Here is a 23733-nt window from a genome sequence, read left to right as displayed (position 1 = left end):
AGGAAATTTCTGTTTTTAGGGAAAGATTCATTTTTTTAATTTTTATCTCAGGAAGTGAAATAAACAATATGTTTTGAAAGGCTGTGCTTCCAAAAGAAATTTATTTTGGGTCTTGCAATACATAAGGTTGGGATCCTTTTTAATTTTCCAGCTGCAATTAATTATATTTTCCCTTAACCATGAAAATATGGTTAATATCTGGCAGGCATATCTTTTTTAGATATGCCTCCTTGGACAAAAACTAAACCAACCTCTAGGTTTTTGTAGATATAGTGTAGTTTTCTTTTGCCCTAAGGGATTCAGAAGCTGTTTGCACTTGTGTTTTGGGATGAAAGGGAGAAAAGTGAGCACAAAAACAGTGTAAGTTATGTTCAAAACCACTGCTCACAGCAGGTTAGAAACAATTGCTTCTTTTCCAGTTTCTGACGACAAGTCATACATGCAGATCTTAGTACCATAGTGAAAATTCAAAACTGTACATTCAACTTGGCTTCTTTATGTTATTGTTGGTTTCCAAAACCCAGGTCAAATTACAGATATCATCAGGGACTAGAGTCCTCTATACTAGCTTGACACTGAAATGCAGCCTATAGTGGATAACATACTGAAACTATCCAGTTGATATCCTCTACACATCAGTCTAGCAGATTCAGCAGAACTTAGTTTTAAAGATGTCATACATGAAAATATCATGAAGTGCTTCTACCTTCACATTTTTGTTACTGTGTCTTTGGATACAGCAATTTTGCTCTCTTTGCTTTTCACCTGCATTGTTTGCTAACAAGCATAGACTAGACAACTCACCATTTACAGCACAGGTGATAAGGAAGAGCAAAGACTGAAACAAGATTATTAATATTTGTTTGTCAAGATATTATTGGGATTAACTTCTATCTTCCAGTTTAAATGGGATTAAAAGGATTAGCTAGAATAATAGAAGCATATAGCATATTATAAATACTTATGCTTCATTTAACTAATAGGTTTGGATATGAACATAAGATACATTAAGGTATTCCAGAATAGCCTATAATTACATTATTTTTAAATAATAAAAAAGAAACTCATGAGTCACAAATAAGGAGATGACCTTGAAAAAAGGCAAACTCATTCAGCAAATATAATTTTGTACAGGACATTTTCTATTTTTTTATACAGTTAATAGCATCTATTATGCAGTCTTCAACGTAGAAGGTTGTGTTTCTTGAGAACTGTACTTTTTAAACAGATTTAATTACACGGTATGAGAGTTCTTTTGGCAACATAGAGGGAGAAAGTCATTTGAGCTTTAATGAATATTTTTGAAGGAGAAAACCAACTTCTTTACTGAAATACTCACAAATTTCTAGCAGCAGGAAGAGAATGCAGATTATGGTCTATTTTCCTTACCATATGTCATCACTAAAACAACTGAAAAATATTCTATCTTTACCTTGTTACGTAAGATTTTTAAGCACAATTCTGATTATTTTTTTTTTTTTGCACAACGAAGAATATAACAGTATCTTGAAACTGAGCTGAAGAGAGTAAAAAGCTCATATTTGATAACATCTACAGTGCACTTAACAGCTTTTGTTTATGTAGGAGGAACACACACAACACAAAAAAAGGAATGTTAGAGACAGTTATCTACTTTTTTTTTTTTTTTTTTTTTTTTTTTTTTTTTTAAATCTCCCCATTTCGCTCAGCAGGGCAGGACTTTCTTCAATTGACTCATCAAAACCATTTATTACCTTACACTACCTTTAGTTACCAGAAGAGATACTGGAACAATAGGCCTGCTGGAACTTATGAAGGACTTGAAGGTATGTAACTCTTTTTACATTATCCAAACAATCTGCTTCAGTGCCATTCAGGTGGCACCAGAAAGGTGAAGGAAGAGTTTTTTTTTTTGTTTGTTTGTTTGTTTTGTTTTTTTTTTTATAGCTGTCACTATTTCAAAATTGCAAAGTTGCCACTTATTGTGGAAGCTTCCTCCAGACTTAACACTAAGGTGAGCTGTGCAGTAATAATCAAACTATGATCATCAGAATATTTCATGAAACAGCCAGAACAGATGGAAATCATTTTCAGGCACTATTTAGCTTTGCTGGCTTTGAACCACTGAGCTAAAAATAGAAGGGCCCTACTTGCTTTAACTGTATAGCCTCCCTTACTCTGAGTCTTGTTTTTCCTATTTTTGTTTTTATTTCTATTATAAAGAGTATTTCAGTTTAAAATTTAAATTTGATGACTGCAGTTGTCAATAAAAGTAGTTGTAAAGTCAGCGATACCTTTTTTGTCTTCTTCCTCCATTACCTCCTTCTGGACTTCTCACAGAGTGTACCTTTTCTCTGCGTACCAGATGTTTTTTTCCTTTCTAACCAATTTTCTTTCTCTCCAGCCCACTCCATTTCCTGAGCTGTTTCAAGGTCTTTTCTCTTTTTCTCAACTCTCACTCCTCAGACTGATTTTTTTTTTTTTTTATTAACAGGTTTAGTGGGTGTGCCCCATTCCAGAAAGTGTTTTAGAATGTGTTTGAATACTTTGCTTGTAAGCATGATTTGGTTCTCCTGCCATATTACACATTAAATAAGTCAGCAGCTGACCATTTATTGAGTGCTTTAGCATATTAAAAACTCAGTATAGAGGAGTAAACCATTTCAGTTATTTATCCCACTTTCTTCGTTCTCCACATGTTAGGTTCATTTCAGACTTGAAATTTTGCACTGGAACTTGAGAGGGACTTATAGCAAAGCAATTTGTGGAGCTTCACTTCAGTTTTAAATGCTTTAAGAAATATTTAGAGATTTTAAAACATTTTAAAACTATGAAATCCCACCTTAAATGAGCAGATCACTAAATGCAGTCAACACAAACTTCTATGCAATAACTGTTGAATTCTAGATTTCTATTTAGTTGAGTCCTAGTAATTTCACTAAGAGCTCATTAGTTTTTCACTCTTCCTATCAACATAGTAATTTTTATAAAATTGTATGCAAAAATGCTGGACTGTGTGCTTGCACAGACTTATGCAGATGCATGTACTCACACAGAGATACATTCACAGCACACCCATTTTGCATTTCCAGAATCACATTGGTTCTAAAATCCCCCCAGCCTGCGTTCTTGAAGTAAGAACTGAGTACAGTTTGAAATTCCTCAGTTTTAAGCATAAGAAATACAGTTTAAAAGTATAAGTAAGCAGGTGTGGAATTCCCATCTATTTCAAATGCAGAATGAAAAATGGAGAGTGGATGTTGGAGAACTTTTCCACTGGAAAAAATACCTACAATGCTGTTTCCAAGTTTTAACCTATAGGGAATTTCTAGCCCTAAAGTTATAAATTCCAGAAAATAGGGGTCTATAACAGAAACAATGACAGAACCTTAACTATAGAATTGCTAAATGCAGTGCTGCAATAAATGGAATGACCTGTAAGATAAAACGTTTAATCTTTTGAGTGAGATATGGCCTAATAACTCAGAAGCAGAGATAGGAGATTATTCAGGCTCTTCCTTGCAGCCTCTTCTATGCCCTTTATGAAGTACACTATCATTCCCAGCTGCTTTTCCCTTTCAGGCTGAATCTTGTTTCACAGCATAGTCAAATAGACCTGAAGAGTCATAAAGAACCAGTTTATAGCCACAAACTTTTCAGCAAAAAACTATTTTTCAATATGTAAATTAATGGCAACAGAAGCAGAAGGATCACAGGAGAAAATACACTTGCTCATGAAAATATTAGAAACAGAAATAGGTGGTACAGATGTATTTGAGTTTCTTTTCTATTTCTCACTTCCCTGCAAAAGAGTATAACTTCATTTGAAACTTTATTTCACTGAAAATTGTTTGGTGAAACTCTAATTGCAAAATCAAATCCTAAATCTTGTTGTGTTTACTTTTATATTACAGGAGGAGTAAACAAAGTAACAAGACATTTATATAAAAAGATGGATTCACAGACTTTTGAATGACATGATCAATAACAACTTTATATGACTCTTGCCTGGGCCATTAAGTGGAACTGGGCAAAGTGACTTAGGAGGTCCCTGCAAACGCTATGTCCCATCAAATAAAGAAACATTAGTCAGCAGAACCATAGTGATCTGTCTGACACAAAAATCTGAGACCATTTAGAATTCCACTTGAAGCACTGCTCCCAGACTACACAATGGAAAGACACTATCACACATTCATTTTCACAGGCTTTTTATTTTAATTTCTAGTTTCCTGCTGTCCTAGAAGCAGGAAAAGAAGATTTACTTGCCTTCTTCTTATTCACTGTTTCCATCCAAAGATTCTAGTTTAAAAGCAAGGGTAATATGAAAGTAAATTCTCTTAAAGTTTGTGGGTAATTTTTCAACCTGGCACATAAGGAATTAGACATATCCCATTAAAAACAGCTGGAATTATGTAGGTAATGCCTTGCATACCACCCAGAAAATTTACCATGAACCTCTAGCCACTTCTGTTACTCAAACTTTCCTGAGGCTAAAAATCACTGTGAAGAACATCTGGGCTCTGTTCTTTGGGGATTTCTATTTTATTCCATCAATATTTTCTCTCGCTTTAACACATGAAAATTGTAACGAGGTATTCCCATATTAGGCATATGGGAACATCCACTGCAGATGATACTCACAGGAAAACCTAGTTTGTGAATCTCCTGTGCTTACCACTATTATACCTGTCATTTCTAATTCAGTAGTATTTTGCACCTGTCATTCATAGCTAAATGAAGTGCTATATATTAAGGATTGGTTTGCTTGCTGTCCAAGTGCCTACACCTTGTCAAGATTGCATTAGACTGTATGTTGGTTAACTTAAAAAGCGTTCCCAAATATTTAAGACAGCAGCAAAAAACAAACAAACAAAAAAAAAAAAAAAACAGCATTAATCAATGTATAATATTGGTAAGACTACAAAGAATTTTCAAAAATAAATATTTAGAATAAAGTGAGAGGTTCATCAGCAGTGATATTTCCTAAATACATATATACACGTAAACATACTTTGTTATATATTGTAACAGATATGAATACATGCAAAATTATGCAACTGAAGAAGGCTCAGAATGGGCAATTCAGCCTTAAAAGTTTTATTATCTAACTAGAGATTGTCTTCAGTTGTATACTTCAGTTTTGTCTGCTCTAACATATGCACTTTCTCCACCAAAGAAATAAATTATGTCAGTCCATTCACTAAAAAAAAAAAAAAAAAAAAAAAAAAAGCTTGCTTTTATTTGCTAGTTTGATCAGCTAGTTTGATCTAGTTTGATTTGCTAGTTTGATACAGACACCGTCATTTCAAAAGCATCTTTTGATCAGTTTTTAATTCAGCTGATTTGGATGGAGCAACATCACAGTGCTTTACATGTCCTTTCCTGTTTTATATGGCCAATATATAATTGCCTACAGTTATCTTCTGCTTTTATAAGTGATGAACTTTTTAGAATTATGGCATATATTATAATCATGATTGTCACAACAGAAAAGCTTGTAAATATATTTTGTAAAATACCTATATTCACTGAAGAACCATTGCAAGTACATCTGTTTTAGAAATCAGCTTTTTATCAAGCTTGTGTAGTCTTCTTAATTGAATTGTGTATATGTATTTTTGCACACATTTCCACAGACAGGCTCTTCATAGGAGATTTGGCATATTACATGTGGCAGGTTGTTTCAAACATGAATAAAGACAGTAAGAAAAAGGCAACGCACATCCTGCTGATAATCAAGAAAAGAGATTTCTGCAAGTTTCCCTTGTGCTAATCTTAAGGTTCATCCAAAACTCCTAAGGTCATTTTTCAGCCTTTAGAATTTAAATGTTGCATTATGTGTCTTACTTGCTAGATGAACATACTACTACTTTTATTTAAACCATATGAGGTGGCTGTACTTGACTTCTTTGGAGGGAATGTAATATTTAGCAATTTCATTACATACAATTGCGAAAAGGTAAGGCATATTTTGTAAACATAATTTAGGGGTCATTTTAAACCTTTTCTCCAACTCCTTTCCACAGCCTGAAGCTGGAAAAATAAAGTGCAGCCTATATTCTCTTTACAATTTACTCCTGAGAAACACTGACCACATAAGTCAGTAAACATTCATCGTGAGCTTTAGGCTACTTTCCTTGGTTTTGCCCTCAGGCTAAGCCAAGGGCTAAAAACATTTCATGAGGAGGTCACAGCTTTAAGAAAAATAAATATATTGCTAGTACAGCATGGTTACTTACCTTGGCCTCATACCGAGAAAATTCCTTCTCACAACAAATACATAGAATTTTATGTTATCTGTCACATTATAATAGATACTGTGGTTATAAATCACCAACATGCTAATCAATATAGCTGTTGTGACCTACATACCACGTATTTCTGCCAGAGCTTCCCATAACATGTCACATTGAATCCATTCTGAGAAGTACAAACCAAATCTACTTCAACCCATTTAGCACAAAGATTCCAGGGAAGCAAAACAAAAAAATAAGGAGCACAGCAGAGCAAAAAAGCTAGGTCAAGCTCTCATGTTAATCTTGGGCTTCTGTGACATAAAGCCATGTTTGCCACCATGTACTGCCATGAGCAATGACATGATTTCTCATGAAAAGGGCTACAAATACAAGAAAGTCTCCATCCAATACAATTCCAAAGAGTCTTGAAAGACTCATCTCTAAATTGTTTGTTGTCTTACTGCAGTTACTGAACTAGTTAAACCAATGTCTACAAATAAACTGTTGTCCTTCCAAAACTGCCTGCATGTCTATGTAAAGATACATACTTTAGAAATTTTCTAAAGATTTTAATAATGCATACTTAAGGTACTTTAATTGTTCTTGGAGGAGTTTATGTTAGCTTGTTTATTTTTTGTCTAATATGTTTTGGTTTCTTAATGTGTGGTTAATACAGGAAAATAAAATGGCATGGAATACATTCACAGATTCATTCTATTCTTAAATTTAGACAGTAAAGTCAGTAAAATCAGTACAGCAAAATTAAAGCTTAAGTAAAAGCAGCTAGATTATAATATCAAATGCTCTATCAGGTCATCTAATTAGTGTTACTAAGGACCCTCACTTTGCACTATTTTTTAATAATCTCTATGTTACTACATATGTTTAGGACAGAAGAATTTTTCTCCATGAGAATCTAAGAACTTCAAGTTATGCATCATCAGTGAAGATTTCCTAAAGCATTTTCACAGAAAATGTCTTTAAATCTGATGACCTAGAAAAATTCTAGCCCAGAGAGCTACTGTCTACCTGAATTGCCCCTACATACACATATAAGGAGAACAAATCAAAATGCATTTAAAGAATTACTTTTTTTTTAATAGATGTGGAAATTAGGTCACTATTGAAAAAGAAATCAGAAAATAATTACAGTAAAAGCTTAAAGCTCAATATGTAAAAACAAAACTGACTGATATGGAGACCCTTCTCTGAATAATTTCTTATCCTACTATAATTGGCCAAAAAAGTCCTTTGTGTTGAGGGATCAAATACTGTTTTCCTCTGCAGACATGCGACTTCTACAGAAAATAAAGAGATTCACTTAGGCACCCCTAAACCAAGATGGTCTTCCTGTGTCAAATGGAGCACTTTAAACTGTACTGCAATAATCACAGATGCTGTGCTCTTGGCAGAATGAGAAAAGCTTGATATAGATTCACAAAATAGCTTCATTAGATAAAGATGCCATCGATCTTTATTACCTCTGTTACCTTAAAGCAAACTTCACCAAGTACAATATAAAGCTAAAAATCAGGAAAAGACCAGTAAGGAAGTTGTGAATTAGCATAAAATGGCTAAGTGAGCTTAATTCCAATCAATACCTGAACAAAAAACAGGAATCAGAGGTGTACAGTATTGTAATGAATTTGGTCCTATGTTGAGTGGAGTAGAAGTAACAGTTTACCACATCAGCATCTGTCATTAATGAGTTTAAATTTCCTGTAAGTTTATACCTTTTACTAGCTCAAAGTAGATTTTTTTTTAATGGAAAATATTCAGTACATCAACTTTCTCTTCCTAACTTTATTTAATTTCACAGTTCATATTCAACTTCATTTTTCTCTTGTTTTCAAAGATGAAAATACTTTTTCCCCCCCCCCCCCCTCAAGTAAACTAGCTAAAATTACATTTATTTTTAAGAAAGGCTTTCACTCCACAGTGAGTTCTCACGGGGAAGATCTCATGAAATTTTCTCATGCTTTCTGAACTCTGAGGCACTACGTTTTGAAAGGCACAGTAACCTGCCTTCTGTCTAGTCTGGTGAGAAAGATCACTTGAAAACACCTGCAAGACAAACTCATTTTCACAGACACAAAAATTGTCTGTGAAACAGAATTCCTGATGATGAAGTGAAATAATTTGAAGAAGAAATCATAAGTTCTTATTTCAGACTTCTATTGCTAATACTGGTTGTTTTAAATTGATTCAGAAGAGGAGAAAGTAAAAAATTCATACTGAATACAATGAAATTTCAGTTACAAATTTAAATGTCTTGCTGGGAGGAAACATCAGAAGAAAAAGAATCACATTTTATAAATAATCTTCTCATTAATCATTTTTTTTTTTCCTGTATTTCTGAAACCCTCTGTGATGGTAGAATGAAGCAAGTTTGGATATTTTAAATTTGGTTTTCTACTTAGCCCAAATGACGTGCCAACATCTTGGAAGTGTTAGCCCACCAACACAGGAAATTTCCATAAAGCAAAAGAAATACAGTTCAGCCTGAACATACTGGAATACCTTCCACTGTTTTACATCAACTACTGCTTCCAGTTCCAGCCTGACACTGTTCTAGTCAAGTCATAACTATTTAAGCAGGTTTTATTACTGAACCTCAACTCATGAAAAGGTGGAGCAAAATTTAAAAGTTTCACACCCCGTGTAAATGGTGCTAAATTGATTTATAATAGAAAAGGATGAAAAGTCCTGAGGAACAGATTGTAGTGGATTTACAGAGCCTAGAAGCTGATGGAAAATTTTCTGGTATAAAGAAGAATGTCTTTGGAGAAATTCAAAAAGGGAGAACTGAATACCTATAGAATCTATCACTCACTTTACATTTTGAGCACTGTACCATTACTGCATTTAGTCATATCTGAGGTTTTATGCAGGGTTCTCGAGTCTGTGTATGAGATAAAATGCCATTCTCCCCAGGGGAAAGAGCTGTAACGCTATCTAGACTGCCAAGAGTCTTAGTATAGATATTGCACAAAATAATGCCTCTGAGCCTCAGGATATGATTTTACACATTCCTAGCATGTTACCTAACTCCATTAGGAAGAATGCACTCTGGCAATCTTCCTTTGAGGATGAGCAAATATTTAGGGAACATGTTACATGCCAGACAAACAGCCTTAGCTTGAAGTCATGACAGATGAATACGTTACCTTCTATGGATTTAAAATGCATGTGAAAACCACATCAACATATTGCAGCCCCAAGATGTGCCAAGAAAACCTCTGGAAAAAGGTAACCAGGGATTTGAACAACATAATCATTACCCCTTTGTTTTGTCAATTACAAAGTTACTTTGAGTGATTGTGACAGACAACATAAGGATTACAAACTCTTAAAAATATCACACTGAAAAGCTTCTCTGCACTATCCAAAATTCAAACCTTTGTTAGTAAGAATGAAGAGACTAATGAAAAAGTTTCTCCAGGTAATAAACAAGAACGCACACCAAATACCATGAAGACTGGCTTTATTTGTAAGGCTACATAAATATAAAGCTTGGGTATGTCTCTTTTTCCCTAAAATGTAATTGCATCTTTACAGATTCTAAAGTCTTAATTTTTATTTATTTATTTTTAAAGAAATCTAGAAAGAGGTTTTGCAAAAAACAACAAAAACCAAAAAACTGTTAGATCATTTCAGTCACATGCCTGAGAAAAACCTGAGATATGACAACTGTGAAAGTCCTGCTATATCCCAAGGTTCATGAAAATAAGATACCTTGTTCCTAACCTGTACAAAAACAAATGAACTTAAAACTGAGCTTCATACTTTATGATCATGTCATTTTTAATAAATTTTGATAAAAATGAACTAAAAACAGCAAAACCACAGAGCATCAGCTGGGTCACCCTTGGTCAGGAAAACAAAAACATATCTTAACGTCCAATTAGCATGGCCCTGGGATAACAATATTATATGGACTGAGTTCAGTATAGTCCATAACATGGAAATCTTTCCTAGGATTCTGGTAGCCTTCTTGGCAAACCCAGTCTACAGCTACAAATACTAGAAACTTGCAAAAGACAGCAGTAAAGCTCTGTAAAATCTGGATGAGACAGTCTTGAATCTATGCTACCAGATTAAACCAAGGAGCATACAGCTCGGTTTAACACCACCACATTCAACGAAGTATAGCACGGCCTATTCTTACACAGCCAAATTTGCTCTTCCCCTCTCTTCCATCTCAATAATTTGTCATTCTCCAGGATGTCCAGCAGTCTTATTTCCCTGCTCTAATGCTATCACTGTGCCAATATCAAATGGGAAACATTAGCTGGCATGGACTAAAACGTTGGTAGGAATCTTTCTCACAATCACCAGATGAATGTTGAGCAATGCCCAAGCACATAATACATGTGTGAAACGTGTGGGTTAAACAAGTACATGTAAAGGAAGTCAGTATCCATGTACCAATTTTTTAAAAGAGATAATTTTGAACTTCTGGCTAGTAAGTGTATTTCAGGAAACACATCTTTATTAAGTTGTAAATCTTCTGAGTGGAGAGATGGATTTATGTTCCTTTAGAGAAATTAATGGCTTCTGTAGAATCATAGAATCAAAGATCTGCTCGAAGGGACCGTAGGATTTCACCTAGCCCAACACCCCTGCAATGAACAGAGACACACACAGCTAGACCAGGTCACTAAGAGCCTCATCCAGCCTGATCCTGAATCCACCACCACTAAGCAGCCTGTTCCAGTGCTCTACAATCCTTATCATAAAACTATTTTTTTCTTCTATCCAAAATAAATCTCCCCTGTTTTATGAATTTGAAACCATTTGCCCTAGTGCTATCACAAAAGATCCTGCCTGTCTCCTTTCTTATGGTGTTCCTTCAGATGCTGAAAAGCCATTACTGGGTCTCCCCAGAGTTTTCTCCTCTACAGGCAGCCAAAATTATCTCAGCTTGTCCTCACAGGGAAGATGCTCCAACCCTATGGAAATTCTTGTAGCCCTCTGTAGACACTTCTATAGCTGCATATGTCTCCTGTACTGAAGGCACATCTAAATGCAGTACTCCAGGTGAGATTTCACGGTGCAGAGTAGAGGGACAGGATCTGTGGGCCATGTTTCTTTAATGCAGCCCAGGACACTGTTGGCCTTCTGGGCTGCAAGGGCATATTGCAAGCCGCACATAAGCCAGAAGTGTGCCCTTGCAGCCCAGATAGCCAACTGTTTGCTGAACAGTATTAAAGTATTCTACAGAGGCAGAGCAATAAAATAGGATCATAACTACAAGAACAGGAAAAAAGTAAGAAAAAAAAACTGGAAAAGCAATAGAAAAATCAATTATATATACAATAATTAGCTACATCTCAATAAAAATATGAGTTGTACAAGCTGGTAATACATGAAAATTCTTTTCACAGTGCATCACAGAAGACCAATGCATTAATTGTTCGCTGCACAATAAATTGTTTTTTTAGTGGCGAACTGGTGACACATTAGCAGCAGCTCTAATGAAGATCAGTAATTGCTGACAATTTTTTTACTTATACCAACTTCCATGCACTAAAATAGACAAATTCCATTAAGTATAAAACACTTCTTAAAGCTTTGAAGGAGACCTTTGCTTTTGAAAAGGAAATTGGATATGTTGAAGTGATGTGGCATCTGACAATGAAAGAGATCTCTATTTTAGACACCTTTGTAACTTTTCACTGTGCAATTATAAAGAGGGAACTGGTAATCTCTTTGTGATTTATAAAACAGTAACTAATGAACTGCTGCATTCTTCAATTGTGACACTTTGGGGAGTGTGGATAAGAAGAGAAGAGGCATCCAGATAAAGTGGCAAGTAACAAGACATACACAGTTTAAACAGAAGCAGCAGTTTGGTAATGGATTACATCAATCTGAAAATAGGAAGTTAACATTAACCAGTAGTTTTTAATTGATGTATTTTGGTACTGGGAGCAGAAAATAAAGGTTGTTTATTTTTTCTTTTGTCTTAAAAAAAAAAAAAGAAAGAAAAACATTCTTCGTGGAATGAAGGGATTATTCAAATCCCCATGTGCTCACACAGCCGAAGCAAACTGCATTCCTTCTTTGTAAGAACAGAACTTTCTTCCGAGATCTGCACTCCTTTTTAAAGATGTGTGTTTTGTTAGTCAAGGTTAATAATTAGTCAAGATAATTTTGAGATGTTTGCACTACAATATTGTGACACCTGACTTCCACATATCAGCTCAGATGCACAAGTTCCCTGACTATAAACTCATGCCCACTGTACTTTCCTGTTGCATGAAAAATCTCTGCAGAAAAAAAACAATGAGATTTGTAAGGATGACATCTTTCACAGCTTCTTGATTCAAATGCAGAAATCAAAACCATTATCGAATTTTGAAATCTTTGTGAAAGCAAACATTAACTACTTACTTTTCTTCATTGTACATAATCTGGTTCAGCCTGGGGACAAACATTAGCCAACGTAATAACGAAGTGAAATCAGGAGTGGGTCAAGGAAATCCTCCAGAATTTTAACATAGGTATGTTGAAATGAAGGTGCACTACCTGTACATGTTTGTAGCTTAATTGTGTTAAGCTCTTTGTTGCTTCTAGGAAGAAGCTGAATAAGAATAAGAATAATAAGAATTCATACTTTTCTTGGGATAACATCTTCCAGAGATTTAATCCCTTCTTGTACCTAATTTCATCATGCGAAGTAGCTGTAGTTTTCATTTTACATTCAACTCAACAGCATGATGAATAACTATTGTCAGCTTTGCTTCACCTTGACCTGTGGCTGCAGCAGTGAGGCAGGCTGGGGTCAAGGAGATGGCCTCAAATAATCTGCAATTTTCCTACCCCTACTCCTACCCTCTTTGTTTAAGCTTCCCTTTACCTCCCTTCTCTCCCCCCGCCCCCTACTTCTTTCTCTTTTGCTGTTCTGAGGGAGACTGAACAAAAACTAAAAATGATGGATATCACAGATTGTTGTTTGTTGCCCTTTTATGACATTTCCATCACCTTCTTTCAAAATCATCCTAACACTGTAGTATATGTTTTTCTTTATTCTACAGGAAAAAGTCCTATTTCATTCATTTAGATATTTCCTTTTGGTTCAGTATTTTATTTACAGCATATGGGGATTAATTCTATGTGATTTACTTACTACATTACTGTATTAAGATCACTGTAAGAACTGGCCTTTTGATAATATCCAGTTGAGGCTGATTTGGTCTGAAAGTTTTTACCAATAAAGCTATAGGCCTTCCCACATTAAAGCAGGAATACGTTCACTGCATATAACTACTGGCAGTTTCCAGTTAGAAGCCAAGTAGGAAGAAATATTACATAAAGCATTGAGAGGTAAGGATAGGAAGAGAGATAGTACTGTTCAAGGACACAGACTTGCTAGAGGAGTTATAGACTAGGAATTTGAGATCAGAAACTTGAGCATTCCTTGGACTCACTTGGCAAGAGAACTGGGAGGAAAGAACCAAGTAAGTAAACGTGGACTGGATAGATAAGACAACAGGGCAAAGAGCCAGAAGTTGTAGAGGCTGAGCCCAGCAAAGAGCATCTTTTTCCACAACAAAAAATATTTCTGAGTGCTAGCACTCTTACAAGCAGCCATAACTGTGGTATCCTTGAACTGCTGAGCATGTTAGTTTTGCAAGCTGAATGTTCCATGGATGAAGGACTTCACTAGTGTCATGTTATCCATTATGGTGACTTCTGTTGCATGTCCTGATATACCCTAGCTGGACTTGCACTAAAGTGTTACAGAAGGGATTTATTAAAAAATACTTTGAGATGTAAAAAGAGAAAGTTTACTTCCATGTTCAGAAAGGAACAAATATATAACCCTGCAACAAAATTACAGAGATCACCAGAAGTATTATGTCCATAATTCAATAGAGCAAAGAATTGCACTGTATGTGATACAGTGCTTAAACATACGTTTTTCCTAATTACATGTAAATTGCTAGGTATGTGAATCATTATGCACATATGCATCTCAGATTTAAACATACAAAATTCATGTGAGAATTCGTTGTTCAGATGTCTGTTATGTTCTTGAAGTTTGGAATTGTACATTTTCATTTCATTTTGTTTTTCCTGTCTGACAAGAGACACTTTTGTGTTATCCACACACACCCCAACCACCACAGCTGTTCTCTTTGCCTCTTCAGAAAAGCTTATGGTATGTGTACTGACATGCTCATGGCTCTGTACGTGCACTTCTCTTGTCATAGGAATGTATCTGTTTCAAGGAGATCTTTCTCGTTAAGACCTATGATTTCTCAGTATTTTTAAATGAAGAAATATGCTCTTAATCACATTATCACAACAATTCTCATTTCCAGCCAATTAAAATTAGACTCAACTTTAAATATTTATTATTAATTACACTTTGAAGTATTCTGTTTGATACAAAGGTTTTTTTTGTTTGTTTGTTTGTTTTTTGTTTTTTGTTTTTTTTAATTAAATGAGAAATAAATCCATGAGAACACAATGAGAAATACTAGGTGCAAAACTACTTGCCACTATTTGGCAAAATTATATCACTTTCATTGTGAAGGAAGTTAGTAAAAAGTAACATGCAACAAAATTAGACAACATTAAAATAAGAACCTTTGCTGTGAAGAAATGTGTAATTGGTGTAAATAGACAAACAGTGTTACCCTGAGGCATGAACTAGGAGTTCATCATAAACAGACCCACAGATACAGACCAAAACCAGACATAGCTTAAAGAACATACTAAACATTTCATGATTTAAAGAGGTAGATTTTCATGAGCATAGCTGGTGCAGGCTCTTGTTCATCACTCATGAAAATGCATAGTCAGTGATGGCGACCATGTTAAAAAAGTGTTTTGTAGCTGCAAATTCAGTCTATCAAATAGTGATATTATGCCCTTCTTATCTGTTGCAGTGTCCACAGAAAAAAATAGGAAGCATTACTTCTGGAGTGACCTGCTCAATAACCAGTAAACATCGCTATCAGGCTCAAGCAGTCTACATAATAACGCTGAAATGTAGAACAGAAAAATGGATTCATAGGATATAAGAAAAAGAAAATTGGCTAAACACGTCCCTGAGGCTTGCAGAGTAGGCACCACTGTTTCTTTCAAAGGAAATTCAAGTAACCTGATGTACTACCTGCAGTTGTAGTTAGTTTAGGAAGACAGGAGGGAACTGCTAACCACTGTCTATAAAACTAATGATTTCAATACATATTGTCTCCTGCCATTTATTGCTACACAGAGGGAAACTGTTGAGCAGCTAGTCACACTTTCTGATTCTGAGGAACTGATTTGTTGCAGCTTTGGTTCAGGCAAGAGCAAATCCAGGAAAGGAGCGGCTTTAATTTATGCCACTGTCAGTGTGTCTCACGGTCCCTCTACCACTGGAGTTCCTCTCTGCCACAACCTTTCATGCTCTGACAAGGGATTTCCCAGGCAGAAATATATATGTGTGTATTGCACAGATGGTTTGCATATGCGCAGTAGACTTAACATATCTGATTTACTGCGTATGCACCGACCATCTGTGCAGCACATGTGCATCAGGTCTGATGTGTACTGGACACATTGGACTTACTGTGCATGTGCTACACAGTTAATCTGCACACACACAGTAGCCACAGCTCTGACTGAGTTGCCAGACATCCAGATGGCCAGAGTCCTTAAATTCCTTCCAGAGAAAAAAATGAAGATGGAATAAGAGGATGTTTGCTTTTATTTCTAGTGAATATCACAGCTCAACTTTTATTCACAAATGTAGTGGATAATTAGTGTCCATGGTAACTTCATTGCTTACTAAAATGGATACACCATTTTAGTTTTTTACTTGAAAAAACTCCAATACACAAAGAGAAGCTCCCTGCTGGTCACGTATGGCCTAAAGCAGGGTGTAGATAACAAAGCAGAGCTCTGACAAAACTCAAAAAACTTTATAGAAAAACTCTATCAGCAGGTTAAATCTGTTTAAAGTTAGCAAATCCATAACAATAAATTACACATGCTTCTATTAGTGAGGATTGGCAGCCACTTCAGATTTTCTAAATATAAACAGCCTCTCAGTCCAGAAAAGTTTAGATTATACAGGTTAGTGTCCAACTCACCATCTAGATCAATTGTATGCCTCAAGCTCAGAAGGAAACTTAGTCACTTCAGATCAGTCTTCCTCATCCAGCTGACTAGGATTCAGTGTCTTGGAATACACATAAAGTTTTCATTCTCATCACTCTGATTGCAAGCTAGTAGCACTGTTTTTAACATTTGGGCAATTTTCTCTCCATTAACTACCCCTTAAATCTAAACTGCAACTAAAACACATAAATAACTTATCAGAGTCACCAGCCTTTTCAGTAACATCAAATGTAAACTACAAAGCATACTATTGGCTAGAATGCACAGAAACTTTGTCTATGTACTACTGTAATGCAACGGAAAGTACAGTGAAATCAGCAGTACAGCACAACCCTAGGCTGCAACAAATGAGAACAAGCAGCAGTTATAAATACAGAAACAAAGAAAGAAAAAAAAAACTACTTACCTTCAGGTGACCTCCAGGACCTGCAGAGAAACCCTTACCTCCACTGCCAGCCCTTAAATGAAGTCTAGGAAGACGTGGATCCTGGCTCCAACTCTTCTGGTCACTCAGCTGCATTGCATGCAGCTGAGCTCCCCTGCATTGGCCCTGCTTTCCTACCAGGTGCTCAATCTCTTGTTCAGACCATAACTCAGTTTTTTTGCTACAGCTATTTAATTGATACCTTTTCACTGACATAGGAAATATCATGTGGATATGTGGGAACGCAAGAGTAAAATGGATACAGAACATTCAAGTGAATGCTGTAAGGAAGACAGAGACTGGCTAAGCCTCATCAGCTAATATCAGGGTTTCTAATTTAATCCAAGAAAAGGCAAGATTCTCCAGCTGTGTTGCTAGTCTATTAATTTTCTGCAGTTTCCACAAGAGCTGTCTCTTTTACCTGCTATCATGTGTAAGATAGCAAGCTAACGTGATTTTTATCACAATATACACTTTCCAAATATACTGAAATTTTGAAGACGTTTGAGAACTGCTTGTAATATTGCATTTGGGTACTTGACCAATGGATGAAAAACGTTAATCTTTTGCCTTCAAAGGCTGAGTACCCTTCGCTCTATAAAACAGTGTGTCTTAAAAGGTAATTGTCTCTTCTAAGCTGCTTTGCCTCACTTTTTTTTTTTTTTTTAACCTCATCCCAGGGGTTTCTATTTAAATCACAACTGATCAATTTGAAATTATATTTCCTAATTAGCACTATATCAAATACATTTCTTGTGATAAGCCAGCTGTGTTGAAGAGCAAAACCTATAGCTAAGGGTTGAAATCAGATTTATTTTGTCCTACAGTAAAGAAAGCAAAATTTGCAGGTGGTAAAAAAATGCTAGATTTTTTTAGTTGCTTTCATTACTGTGTCTAATCACTAATGAACATTTATATATACATAATTTTTCAAAATACTTTCCCAAAAATAGAAGGTAATGAATGAAAGCTGGAGGTTTATTCACGTAATTGTGAACAGCAACAGGCAATGACTTGCAAAAAGGATAATTTATTATTACTGAAACTGGCAGTGGGCGTAATATACTTGGCACATTTTTAATATCCTTAGCATATTTTGTTTCAAACTTGTTAAAAGGATATGCTGTAATTGATCTACTTTTAGTGACAGCATTGAAGAATATTGCCAGAAGTTGTAGCATGTATCAACACAAAAAGACAGCAGAATTAAAAGATGTCTATTAAAATTGATTAGATCCTTCACTAATCATTACTATATATTATTACCAAATAATTTCATATCTATACATTTCCACAGCATAAACGCTGCTGGCAAAATTAAAAAAACAAAAAAATGTAATAGATTGTACCTATCTTCCAAAAGATAATTGGTGATGTCAAGGATCTCTGCTGCATGGAGCCACTAGCTCCATTTTCGTTGGCTCAGTCAAGTCTCAAATTGTTTTAAAACAAATACCTAACATTTTGAAGGCCTTTATACCAGTGCATTCATATATAGTATGGAAAATCAAGAGCCAGCTCCCCTTTCCTGAAACACTCACTTTTGAGGATACCATAATGAATGCAGTAGTGTATGTTTGAAAGTGACACTCTTATTTCCAGAGATACTTAATGTATAATATTTAATATCCACTAGCGCAAAAAAAAAGCTCAGTAAGACTGGAACTCAAATGAACAGCATAATCTGGCAATATAACAACTCAGTTACTTGCTCAGTCTTCCGACTAGCTTATGTCACAGAAGTATTTTATAGATCCCCAGTGACTGAACTGCCACCTCAGAACACTGGCTAGAACATGTGTAAAAGGTATAAATCTTTGTTTCGGATCCTATTCTGAATCAGTTAAATAGAGAATATGAGGCTGATTCTCGCATTTCTTACAAAACCTTAACAATAAAAATACTTAAATTAGCTCAGTCTCTTTTTTTTCAAGTATTCCACTTTTCCCCTTAAACTGTAGTGCACAACAGTAGTATTCACAAATTTAAATGAACATGGCAAGGAGAAATATACAACTTGAGTCTGTTCTTTTGGTTCAGAAAGACAAGCTAATCCTGTGCAGAGCGGGAGCCAGCATCCCCATATCACTTCCAGAAAATTCCTGTGATAAATCAGATTTCAAGTGCAAGAAAGCACTGGTTTCAGTTCTAGGTTCGACTTAGTGAAGAGCAGTAAATCTGTACAGAGAAATTTCTTTTTAAAGTTTTCTGTACTTATGTGCTCATGCACCATTATAAACATTACAAATGTTCATATCAGTAACAATACCAATGAATGTATCTGCATAGAATCACAGGTTTGGAAGGGACCTCAAGGATCATGAATCTCCAACCCCTCTGCCACAGGCAGGGCCACCAACCTCCCCATTTAGTACTAGACAAGGCTGCCCTGGGTGAATAGAAAAAAATGTACAAAGGGAACTGGTTTTAAGAAACATGATCACAGCTGTATTTTATTTCGGTAACAAATATTCACACAATCATTCATTTGAAAATGGTTGATATGTGGCTGAACAAATGTTTATGCACAACAATTTGCTGAGAAAAAAAAAAAAAAAGGCTTTGCTACAAGGCAGGTAGGTCACCTCAGGAACATGATTCTCTTCTGACAAACTGTTGAGATTTTTCCCTGACATTTTTTTTTTTCCATTTTTCCCTGACATTTTTTTCCCAGCAGAAGCAAATTAACACAGAAAATGAAAAAATGGCGGAGAATATTTGTATGGTGAATGCTGAAAATGTATCTTTATTGCATGCTTTTCCAAAAATCTGTGATGCCAGTGGTCTCTTAACAGCCCATATTGTCAGGGAAAGGCATTTTCTGTTTTATTGAAGCAGAAATCACCATGGCAAATATTTTCTTCATTATATACAGTAATCTTCTTAGCAGAAGCAATAATATTTTGCATGAATAAGAGGAAATGTCTTTATCTAGTTTCACTGCCACTCAGCTTCCAGCATGGATGATAGAAAGAACTCACATTTGAAATTTGGATAATAGTTTCATTTGGCTGCTTATTTGATATTGATGAACTTCCAGTGCCTGTTTGCCTCCTTTAAATTGGCAGCGTAGCAGATGAATGGACAAGAAAAAGCAAAATTTTAAGGAAAAGTCAGTTTACAGTAGCAACTCAATTGCTGATAGATTCAATCTTTTATATGCTATTGCAAACTACAGTATTACTTTCACTGCTCATCCACTGCATAAGCACTCAAGGAAAGGTAAAAGAACTAATATGGAACAGAGTAATAGATTTGGTATTCAAGTCTTTGGACAAAATATTCCTGTTTGGCAGCCAGCAAGAAGAGAGATAATGGAAAAATGAGAGGGAGGCTAACAGATTTCAAGATTCCGTTTTGAAGAAGAATGTTAAGTATTTTCACTGACATTGATCCAAGTAACGTATGTGGCTTCAAATGTGTAAATGTAGTTAGTGATTCTGAGACTATCTCAATAAGCCCTTCAAAATTAAAGAACATAGAAAGTTTGCAGGACCAAACACTAAGACAGGTGCCTTTTGACATAAGAATGAAAAGCAAAACACAGATGTAAAACCCAAAGCACTAATTATAGTATTTCCCTAGAATATGTAATTATAACTGTATGTGGAAACTCATTTTACCTAAAGCCCTAGTTATTCACTAAATCCTGTAACAATTACACCCAAAACAAAACCTTTCAAAAAAATAAATAAATAAAAGAGAGAAAACTTGAGGAGCTTACAAAGGCAGGAACTGACTTGTATGGAACAGATCCATTAAGAGAGATTATGGGCATAGGAGGTATAACTATGACCAGCATGGCATGGAGAATGTTTTTGTAGGTCTTGTGTTTTGTCCTGCTCAGGTGGGTAGCCTAGAGAAAAGTGTAATTTGGTCCCATGCTTTCTCTCCTCCATTGTGATGAACGGAGCTGGTCAGCAAGGAAAGCAGTGTGTGTCAATACAGCCTGGCTCCAATTTCATCTGTAGCAAGGGGAGAGTCCAAGGACAGATCATGAGTGTCACTGTGCATCATCTTCCTCCATGCTTCTAGCAAAGCCACAGTTTATATCAAAGAATCCATTACATTAATTTTACATCATTTACAATTTCAATTTTGATTCTTCAGCTATCTTTGTGGAATTTATTTTACTTTTTACTTTCATATAAGGTGGCACAGAATCAAGTGTTCGAGTTAATTGATTTTCTTTTTTTCTTTTTTTTTTGAATAATCATAAATTTACTAATGAACACTGCATGTCACATATCTAGAGCAGGAGAAGAAGAATACTTTGTAAGCAAAGAAGATTATTCAGATTTTAAAATGAGGTTGTATGGATCTCCTATTTCTAGAATTTATATAGGATCCTAATTTTGGCTAAGTTTCAGAAATCTATCAGTTGCAATCCCGACCTTGCAAACCAGAGTTAATTAAAGTCAATCAGTGATTGTTTAAATTGCCTGAAGCAGAATTACAAAACCTAAACGTGTGTTCAAAACTCAACAAGAAGTTTCTGTCTTCTAAGAACTCTGAGTGTATGACCTCATGGAAATTCTAAGAAATAAATATCCTATAACAGCTTGAAGAAACTTGCAGTTGCTATGCTCTCATGTCAACAAAATAAGTAATCATGCATGAAGAACAGCAGTGTTCTACTTTCTGCCCCTAGAATATTTCACTTAGAAATGTGAACTAATTGGTCAAAAGATCATGAATATTAAGCAGTTGACAAGAAGTTAACAAATGGAATTAATTACAAAGTATAGGTTGGTTGCCAAGTAAGAAGATTTATTAGCATTGTAGCATTAAATTATCATGTGCATTGATCAGGTTTATTGCAGTGACAATCAGCTGTTCAATATTAAGCTTCCTTGGCTGATTTGAAATGAATTGCTCTCGCATGCATAGTTCCTACCACAAGCTTTCATGAGTGCTCATTCTCCTACATTCTCAGATAGGGAATGTTTTGTTTCATGAAGAACACTTTCAAGTACACTAGAATAACCTATTCATCCAAATGGTTTTCTTTCATGAAAGAATGGAGAATGAATTTAAAAATCTTAAATCCAAGGAGAAACTCTGTAAGTAATTGTTGTGGATACCAATCTGCAATTTTCATTATTTATTAAATGAATTTGTAGTGCCATTCTTAAATTACAAGAGTGCTCCGAAAGTAATGTCTCTTATTTTATTACATTTGCCCGCAACAGCAGAGGCAGATGTTGGTGTGATGGCAGCAGAGATTGAACTTTCCCATCAATATTTTATTACATTTTGTTGCTGGGTGACAGATGGCAACAAAGGGGCAGTCTGACAAAATGGTGTCTGACATAGAAGCAAGTATGAAACAAAAATGCAGAATTGAATTCCTCCATGCAGAAAAAAATTGCACCTATTTACATTCACTGACTATTGCTGCACATTTGTGGAGGCCAAACAGTGGATGTTAGCACAGTGAAAGTTGGACTGTATGAGCAGTTTTTTCCTAGGAGTAACACCTTCATAGCAGCTGTGAAACAGTGGGCTACTTCCACTGGTACAGACTTTCATGAGCACAGCATGCAGACTCTTGTTCAGTATTGACAAAAAAAAAAAAAAAAAAAAAAAAAAAGCATAGCTAATAGTGGTGGTATTAGTGTTTTATAGCTGAGAATTTGGTCTAACAAATGGTGTTATTGGGTTTTTTGTATCTGTTGTATGGAAATAAATAGGAGGCATTACTTTTGGAGCAACCTGCATAAGTAAGTAGTCTAGCAGTCCCTTACTACAAACCAGATCTATGAACTAAAGATGAGAGAAAATATTTTACTGGTACAAAAGGGAGATAAAAAAAGGTGTTAATTTATTATTAGTTCCATTGGGAATTCTAGCTCAATTATTATAGTAATATTTTAATATGCCTTTTCTTTCAAAAATACTAGCATTAGTACTCACTAATTCATGTTCTAGAACCTTAGAGACAAAAACTTGCAAGCTTAGTGTCTTGGTTCCACAATTAGAACTATAATGCTGCATAAAGTTTATCTCAAAGTCTATCTGAAATAGTTACTTATTTACAGTAACCCTCCCAACACAGTTGTGTGTGACTAGGCAAGTATGCAATATTGTCCCTAACTTGTTCACTTATTTATGTTTCAATTTCAGAATATATAGTGCAATGCAAAAGAAGATTGGAATAGGAACCAATACAAATACATTGTATTATTTAGATTTATTTTGATCACAATATTTGGCTTGGTGTGAGAGTAGAATTTTTCAGGAAAATTCCTCAGAGTAAGCATCCAAGTATGTACATCTCATAAATTTACCAATACATTTCCATACACTTAGGTGAAAACATTTTCACTGGCTCTGGCACAAACCTAACTCATCTGAAAGCTTCAGAGTTAATTCTGCTAGTTTTTCTTTCTTCTCTTAATTCTTCAGGAATTTTAAGTGAGGATCACCCAAATGGGTGCTGATGGTTCATTATCCCCTGAAGCTTTCAAAGGAAATCGTTGAAAGGAAGAATGGAAAGAAAAAAAAAAAACAACAAAGTTCTTAGGTCACTTCCAGTCATCTTGTTTTACATACTTATTAGACTTTTATCATCAGAAATTGTGGCACATTTCTTTTAAGGCATCCTTTTCACGGCAGTTGTGTGAAACAATGATCTGTTGAATTTAATTCACAGATCAAAGAGGAAGGAAATTAACCAACACAGTAAATTGATTATTTCATGGGTGACATAACCAAGGCAATGATTTATCTTAATAAAGAGCAACATCCCTCTAGTCCTTAACTGAATTCCAGCCAGTGCAATAATACTCAGTTGTTAATGACTTTGATGTTGATGTGGAAAAGTGAATGACTGTGTAATCACTGAAATGGGACCACATCACAGTTGGAAATGTTTAAGCCAAATCATTTTGGACTGTGAAAAGAGCCCTGAGTGGTATAGATTGGCTGGGTCCCAGATTTTCAGTCTTAACTAAACAGGGCCTAAAAACT

This window comes from Lagopus leucura, unplaced genomic scaffold (genome assembly GCF_019238085.1).
Source record: "Lagopus leucura isolate 7727_CA_CO unplaced genomic scaffold, USGS_WTPT01 Super-Scaffold_1, whole genome shotgun sequence".
In the NCBI taxonomy this organism is placed as follows: Eukaryota; Metazoa; Chordata; class Aves; order Galliformes; family Phasianidae; genus Lagopus; species Lagopus leucura.
This window is presented reverse-complemented; position numbering follows the sequence as displayed.